The sequence below is a fragment of the Neomonachus schauinslandi genome, chromosome 3 (assembly GCF_002201575.2).
Source record: "Neomonachus schauinslandi chromosome 3, ASM220157v2, whole genome shotgun sequence".
Taxonomy (NCBI): Eukaryota; Metazoa; Chordata; class Mammalia; order Carnivora; family Phocidae; genus Neomonachus; species Neomonachus schauinslandi.
The window spans coordinates 55,084,471-55,092,703 of NC_058405.1; the positions used below are offsets into that span (position 1 = coordinate 55,084,471).

General features: G+C 47.9%; 1 non-coding gene across 1 annotated transcript; it reads right to left on the reverse strand.

Moving 5' to 3' along the window:
- Positions 1–6,419: 6,419 nt before the first annotated feature.
- TRNAE-UUC lies at positions 6,420–6,491 on the reverse strand. The gene has a single exon. It is a non-coding gene; the product is annotated as a tRNA-Glu (tRNA).
- Positions 6,492–8,233: the final 1,742 nt, after the last annotated feature.

Here is an 8,233-nt window from a genome sequence, read left to right on the forward strand (position 1 = left end):
TGGCCTGCGCTCTTATGTTGCTCCATTTAGAGGTCCCGGCCTCGAATTTGTCAAAGGAGACAAATCTCATTCTCTCTGCCCCACTTCCCCATCTCTCTGGGGACGCTTATCATCTTGGGGTTGTCAACAAATCATCCCTTCCCTTCACACCCCACCGCTGAGCTGTTGTCAGCTCCTGATTATTCCTCCTTTCCTTCCCTCCTTGCGCCACTCTCTCTGCCTCCCTTGAATCCATTAACCCCAATCAGGACATTAACAAGCACAGGTTATGGAAAATTACTCCGGTTTCTGATAACTGTCAGGTTCACTGTCTCCACCTCCACTCAATGAACACATTTGATGCTTACAAAATCTCCTACCTTCCTCTCCATTCCCCCACTTCCAATTTGTCTATATTAGAGCTTAGAATGGAAAATAGCACTAGACCAGAAAGCACCCAGAGGCAAGAAATAAATGGTGGGGGTCACTGCCTTTGGCAAACAGATTTGCTAAGTTTATACACAGTGAGAAGGTCAGGGTGGAAGGTGATGCACCCAGACTCCTGCAGATGTCAGCCAATGTAGCCAAGACCCACTGGGGGTTGGGGGTACGGGGCAGGGGAAGCTCCCCAGGTCCACTCTCAAATGCTGCCAGATCTGGACAAATTCCTTATAAGGCCTCCATTTTCCACATGCAATTCTGTAACTTTTGCTTTTGAGCTTCCAGTGGAAATCCTAATGCAGGTGACGTTCCTCAAACTAACCTGGGGTTCTGATGAAGCACCAAACACACCCCAAGGGCCCACTGTTTCCATTTTAAAATCAGAGCCTGGGGCTGTGAGGCAGCCAGCCAAAGAGCGTGGGCCTCGGAGAAAGACTGCTATTCCCCACAGCCCCTCCAAACCCCTCTTTTTGGAACTTCCCCTTGGGAAGTCTGGAGAGAAGCTGGGAGGGCAGCCAGAGCCAGAGTGAGCTGCTGTCCCAAGCACTTACCCATGTTTTGGCAGTTTGTGGCAATAACCAATCCTCTCTCCTCTATATCTAGTGAGGAGAAAGTTAGAAAAAACAAAAAAAATGATGCATAGTAAAGAATTTGAACTTGCCCGGAAAGAGGTCTGACCTTTGCCCTCAGCCTCTGGGAAGTAATCTATGTCATACCTGATAGGAGTATCTTTCCTTAGGACAGGTGTTGAACACACCTGATAGTTTTAGGGGCGAGCTGGCCATGTCAGAAAGACCATGTGATTTAGGGTCAGGGCTCTGGGTCGCTTGTTATCAGTCAACCTAGAGACTGAGTTCAACCACGTGGGTGATCAATCAATCATGCCTACATAATAAAGCCCCAATAAAAACTAAGATGAGCTTCTCTGGTGGGCAATATTCAATGCATATTGTCACATACCAATACTGGGAGGGTAATGCATCCTGATTCCATGGAGAGAGAAGGCAATGGAAGTTTGGCATTTGGAACACTCCAGACTCTGCCCTCTGTGTCTCTTCCTTTGAATGATTTCATTCTGCATCCTTACCCTGTAATAAACCATAACAGCTTTCAGTGAGTTCTGTGGGTCCTTCTAGCAGAGCATCAAACCTGAGGGTGGTTTTGGCAAGCCCCCCAAACTCGCAGTCGGTGTCCAAAGTGAGGGCAGACTTGGCAACTGCGCCTTCAAACTCTGCAGTTTGGTTAACTTTGGGCAAATGGGCTGAAAACAAAGTATGATGTGATCTGGGTTACCCCAAAAGGAAACTTTATTTTATGACAAAATTGCCAAATTCTGAAAATGAGGTTATAAAGCCATCTCGCGAGACCTGCCAAAACATTCTCCTCTTCGAACAAAAGTGTGGTCAGTTCCGACCACAAACAGAGGGCCAGGCCCTCGAATCCGGGGAGTCTCATCCTGGGGTGGAACTGTCTCCATGCTTAACCCTCCAGAGGTTTCCCATCACACTGAGAATGAAATCCAAGTTTCTTAGCTGATGTGTGTGTGTGTGCGTGTGTGTGTGTGTGTGTGTGTGTGTGTGATTCCCCAACTAAACTGTCAATCTAGATCAGTGGTCATCACATCATAGGCACACTATAAATGTTGGCTGAATAAATGAATGGCTCGAATAAAGGGAATATAAAAATGTTTATTTTGCCAGCAAGATTTTATTTCTGGCTTACCTTTTCATTATTATTTTTTTTATTGGGATATAACTCACATACCATAAAATTCAGTCTTTCACAACTGAGAGGTTTCTCGTACATTCACAAAATGGTGCGACCATCACCGCTATTTAATTTATCTGACTTACTTTGAATCCCTGTTCCTCCTTCCTCTCCCCCATGGGATTCTGACGAGGGCTGCCAACCACAACACCCCATGCGCATCAACCATCAGGAGGGCACGGGGCCCAGGTGAGGCCGAATTCCTCCCCAGCACTTTCCAACAGAAACTAAGAAAGGCCTTCCGTCTCCGCTGGGGAAGCTGTGCAGAACGAACATGGAGCTGGCAGGGCCCAGATCCCTTGCCGTGTGGAAGCAGCTGGCCCATGAGAGATGAGAATAAATCTGACAGAGAGGGAGAGAGAGAGAGAACACTGGGCTGGTGGTTCTTGAGGCCAACCCCACTACCCCCACTTCCCACAGTTCGGTTACATAAGCTAATGATTCCCTTGGGCCCTAACTAGTTCCAGTGACTTTCTGTAACTTGGAGCCTCAGGTGTTCCTCAGGACAATACAGTCCTTGTCCAGCTCACACCTTCCCTCAACACACATTTATTAAGTATTTACCATGTGCAGGGCCCTGGCCTTGGAGCACATAATCCTGGGGCGCCATGGCAGGTGTGGGGAATGCAATGAGAGAGAAACGTGCAGAGCCAAGCATGTCACCTGTCAGTGGGGCAAGGCAGACCTTTGGAGGAAATGACATCTAAGATAAGGCCTGAAGTTAGAGAGGAATAAGTATCAGAAGGCGGGTACACAGGACACTAAGGGGCATCAGAAGAGGTTCCCGGTGGCAGGAAAGGTAGGGGAAGCTCCGAGAAGGACATGACACTTGAAGTAAGCCTTAAAGGATGGGCAAGACACAGATATTTAGAGAAAGGGCACAAGAGCATTTCACAGAGGAAACATGGAGTGAAGGCAGATACAGGACCCAGGGAGAAATTAACGGGAATCTGTGATGCACAGAGGGAAGAGGTAGGAATTACACTGCAAAGGTGGGTTGGGAGCTCACAGTAGGCGAAGCCCCGCGGGTGTAGGCCCAGGGCAGCTGCGTGCTCAGCTCTGAGCTATGTGACAAGCAACAGAATGTGAGATGAAGAGATGGGTGTGTTGGGGACAGAGAAACCAGTTTGGCGCCTATTCCGACAGCCCACGGAGCAAGATGATCTGACCCAGCAGCAGGGGAAATCGATGCCAACATACGTGGGCACAACTGAAAAGGTAGAAATGATCAGATGTAACGTTGTGATGGGAAGTAGAGGAGAAAGAGGAACCAAGCGTGATAACCACGGTGATACTCACACTAAGGGTGAGGGCCACTAGTGGCCACCAGCCCCGCCCTGGGCCAAGCCCTTTGCGTGCACTTTCAGATCTCATCTCCACAATGCCATGACGCGGGTCCTATTATCACCCCCCTTCTAGAGTCCAGGGAACTGAGGAACCGATGAAGTAATTTGCATCAACACCACCTGAATGACACTTGAAGGAATCAAGCAGAGGCTTGGGAAAGGACGAGGTCATTTTTGCATAGACTGAGTGTAAGTTGCCCATCTGGGGAAAGCCCAGCCTTGAACTTCGGTTTGACGTGTCCTTGCCAGACGGCAATAGCCTACGTTTTCTTCACGAGTACACAACAAAGGGCAAAATCCCAGGGTTTCTTAAATGGGGATACATTATTTTGACCGCTCCCCCCATCTACCGTGCCTGTCACTCTGTGACAGAAGGAAATGAGATTTATCCGATAAGCTTTGTTTTTCACAAAGCAATGTGCCATGATTACCCAGGACCCTGTGGTCTTCTAGGTGTTTGCAAATTGATTTTTTGATTATTTGTTCCAGTGATTTTCCAAGTATTCAGTGTTTTTCCAAGTTATTCAGCTTTACAACGTGGGTGTGTTAAATTTTGTATTTGCCTTCCCTTTCCTGTATTAAGTTTTAATGCTGTGATTATTTAAGATACTTTTTGCATGCAGCCTATATCTCTGAGGGAATATAGTTACAAATCTCTAGGACTATAAATACACACGTGGATGGGCATACAGCAATCTTCATGCACACTCCCTCAGACTTTATGACCATATGCAAAAATGCAAGCATATCGAGAACCTGTGACTAGTTCAAATATCCCAAATAAAGATCCTCACTGTCTAGAAATGTTTATATGGTGAATTAAAAAAAAAACTCAAAATTTGTTATGACTATATTCATGTAGCTATTCGGTGAAACTGACCAAAAGCCAGATACAACAAAATTTTAAAATTCATGTTTTCTGCACCCAAGCCCCTTTCCTGAAGCCAGGATTTGGAGAGAGTGGTGTCTGGCCAGGACACCATGCAGAGACTCCATTTTTTATGGGTAAATCGAAAGTCCAATACCAAGGAATCAGAGGAATAAAATCCCAGACCCATGACTTCATGACTAAAATGAGGGGCTCAATTAAATAACTGCTAAGTACCTTTGCAGCTCAAATAGTCATTGAATCTAAAGACTGATTATGAGAATGATTAATAAAAATTATGGCAAAATGTTTTGCAAAAATGCAAGGCTATGAGAATGCCGAATATAACTCAACCATTTCCCCAAAAAGTTAAACTCTTTCATTTTTTTAAGCATGTCTTTAGAAATATCTACTATGCTCTGAGTCTCAAGTATCATAGGCATCTAAAGAAAGCTTTTGTCAAATCCGTGAGCCCCAAAATCTATTTTATGAAAATGAATTATTCATAGGCTGAGTACATTTGACAGCCTTCATGTGAATAGAACTCACCTGCTAGATAAAAGCAAATTTTGAACGAAACAAATAAACAAAAAAAACACAACTCCTCACTGGGAGCCCGCTCTATCAGCGACCCTCCCTCCCCTTCTCCATTTAGACCCAGGAGCCCCAGGACTGACTGCATTATTCTTTGTTTCCCTAAACTCTAAATAAACCTGCAATAGTCCCTTTATTAAATTCTCTGCTAAGAATCTGTCATCAGTTTCCTACTGGGCCCCTGGCTGATAGAGGCATAATAATATTATCTAATAACAAAATAAGGATTAAATTGAAAAAGGTACATAAAGCATTTAGCCTGGTTCATAGCAAGTGCTCAATAAATATTACCTATTGTTATGATGATTGGGCTTTTTATCTTCTTATCAGTTCTGTCCTACTTGATTCCATAAATGCAGATTATCAGCTGACGATAAATTTCTCCTCCAAGCCCTTTATTAGGGATTTTGAATAAATGTGTATTTTCCGCCTAGTAATTTTCTCATGAAGGATGACATTTGGTTTTGCGACCCTTAGAATCCCAAAGGACTTTTAAAGGAGAGCAAATTTCAAAGTCACAGGGACACCAAGTCTTTTTCACGGTCATGTCTCAGTGTTGGTGGCAGTCTGGGAACAACCGGGGAAGCTTCCAAAAATTCAACACCAGTGGGAAAGGAGTGTGGCTTCTGAACGCCTTGAGGATTTTCCTAATGGCAAATGTTTGGAGCGATAAGCAAGATAAACGATTACAGCCGAGGAAACACTTCTTGGGGTAACAGTTGGAAGCCGTCTTGTGACACATCGACGCTAAGATTCCTAATTCTAGTTCAGCATATCATGGGTTCTAGAAGTTTTAAAAACAGAATGTGTCAAATACATGTTGGGGCTGGAGAAGGAAGTGGTGTTCCCGGCCCGTGCCTCGCTCCTCGATAGTTACAATAACCGAAGTTCCCCTTCTTCCCTCCCCTCCCCACAGACGGGTTTAGTGAGCTCGCCCGACGGCTAACCCCACAGACCGGACGCGGAGCTACTCTGCCCTTAATAATACGTCTTTTCTGGCAATCTTGCTGTCCTCAATAAAATGGCTTTAGGCAACTTAAAAGCCTTATAATGTCCCCACATGCGTCTTTTCTTTTTCTTTCAAAGAAGGGCACCGTTCGGTCACCCGCTCCATAGCCACAGAACAAGGAGCAATTACATCAGTAGTACCAGCCGAACAGGTATTTTAGGGCCGGACCCACCTTCTTCACTCGGCTTCCATCCCCTATTTCAAAAGCTAACTTGCTCACTGTCGGAGCTACTGCCTTTCCGCCTGCTTCCGCCAGCCGCGCCGGGTTTGGGGCGGGACGCCCGGATTCCCTTCAGGCCCAAGCTTCCCTGCGGCTCTGAAATTGGGTTATAGGTTTTTCTAAAAACACCAGCCTTCTGGTTGAGGAGCTGAGGAGGGCCTGAATCGGCTTTTCTTTTTCCTAAAAGATTCGGCGTTCCCACACCGGGAGTCGAACCCGGGCCGCCTGGGTGAAAACCAGGAATCCTAACCGCTAGACCATGTGGGAGACAACGGAGGATGTCGTAAGCCTTGGTAAATTGAGTCGTTCCCAGCGGCTTCCGCCCGCCGCCTCCCCTGTCCTCCGGCGTCAGACCTGCTTCTGCTTCTGCGCCTGCGGGGATCCTGTGGCGCCCTTAACCCCTTCCGGGCCCCCGCTCTGCTCAGCTCCTTGCCAAGGGCCGCGGAATCTTTCCACCCTCGCGTCCTTTGTGAGCTCATCCAGTCCCCTGGTTCTAGACACCACGTCTCCACCCGAGTAGATTGGATGAGTCATTGTTCCTAATTCCGCACAGGAAGTCCCGCAGAGTGCGAAAGGACTGGTGTTGAGGGTTAGACTCGGGAAGAAGAAACCGGTGCCGTGGGGAGTCTCACGCCGCCACAGCGGAGGCCAGCCTGGAGCGGGTGTCCCAGCCGCGGAGCAGCCGCTCGGAGCCCGCCGCGCCCGGCCTCCGCCCCGCCGGGGCCTCCGCGTCTGGACCCGCTGCGCGCCGGCGCCCCCGGGCCGGGCTCTGCCCGCCTGCCGCCGCGCGTTCCCTCGCCGCGCGGCTCGCGCTGGGCCCGGCCCTCGCCCCCGGCCCCGGCCCCGCCCGGCCCGGGAAAGTTTCTCTTTCCTCTCCAGAAACGAGAGCGGGGGCTGCCTGGAAGCCCTCAGCATTCCAGGTTCTGTTGACTCAACGGCAAAAGGCAGGATCTGTGTTACCCGAAGTAGGCGATGGTGGTTTGTAAAAGTAGCTTATAAACCTGGAGCAAGCCCCCTCCTGCAAGCAGTGTTGGTGGTGGAAATTCTTTGTGGTTTCCAAACCCGTCCTGGGGTTGAAGGAGCATTTCATTGGGAGCAGTTTATGCCTTAGCGATCTAGTGTTTGGATTAGGCAAGTACAAAGAGTCAGTTATTCGGGATAGCCAGGGTGGGAGAGCTATGGTTCTGGTGTCCTCGTTGTGGCTTAGGCTACGCAGAAGTTGTTTTTGCTAGCGGCGGACACTTGGGAGCCCATTGAAAAACCCACTCCCCACCTGCCAAAGGAACGGTGCAGGTCCTGGCTCTCCCCCGAAATAACTGAGGCCCTCTAAGGCTTCAGTTGTGACATTCAGCAGCAAGAGGGGAGGGGCGACCAGAGACCCGAAAGAGAAACTGTTCTGCCTAGCATTTATTAACCCAGATGAAGCTCCCTCACAGGGAATGAGCGTACCCCAACATCACTGGAACTTCATGAAGCTCCGAAGAAAAACTAGAACCTACTGACTGTAAATCTACTCTGGGTATTAGACACATTCAAATAAGTCTGCTCACTTAATCCTCACATTATACCTGTGAGATAGGTCTTATCCCAATCTTTGGTGGTCCTTCCTGTACTATCTTTGCATCTTTGAACAGTTTCATTGGTTTGTTTTTTAATCAGTGAGACAGTTGTCTTCCTTTGGGGGACATCTGGGAACGCTAAAGAAAAGTCTCCAAAACAAGCCTCATCAATTACAGAATACCTTACATCCTGTGGTTCTCAATTAAGGGCCATGATTTCTCATGTACCTTTCAGTTCTGTATTTCCATTTGATGATAATCTTTTTTTTTTTAATTTATTTATTGGAGAGTGAGAGAGTGAGCACGAGCAGGGAGAGGGGCAGAGAGAGAGGGAGAAGCAGACTCCCCGCTCAGTGGGGAGCCAGACGGATGTGGAGCTCCATTCCAGGACACCGAGATCATGACCCTAGCCTAAGGCAGATGCTTAACCACTGAGCCGCCCAGGAGCCC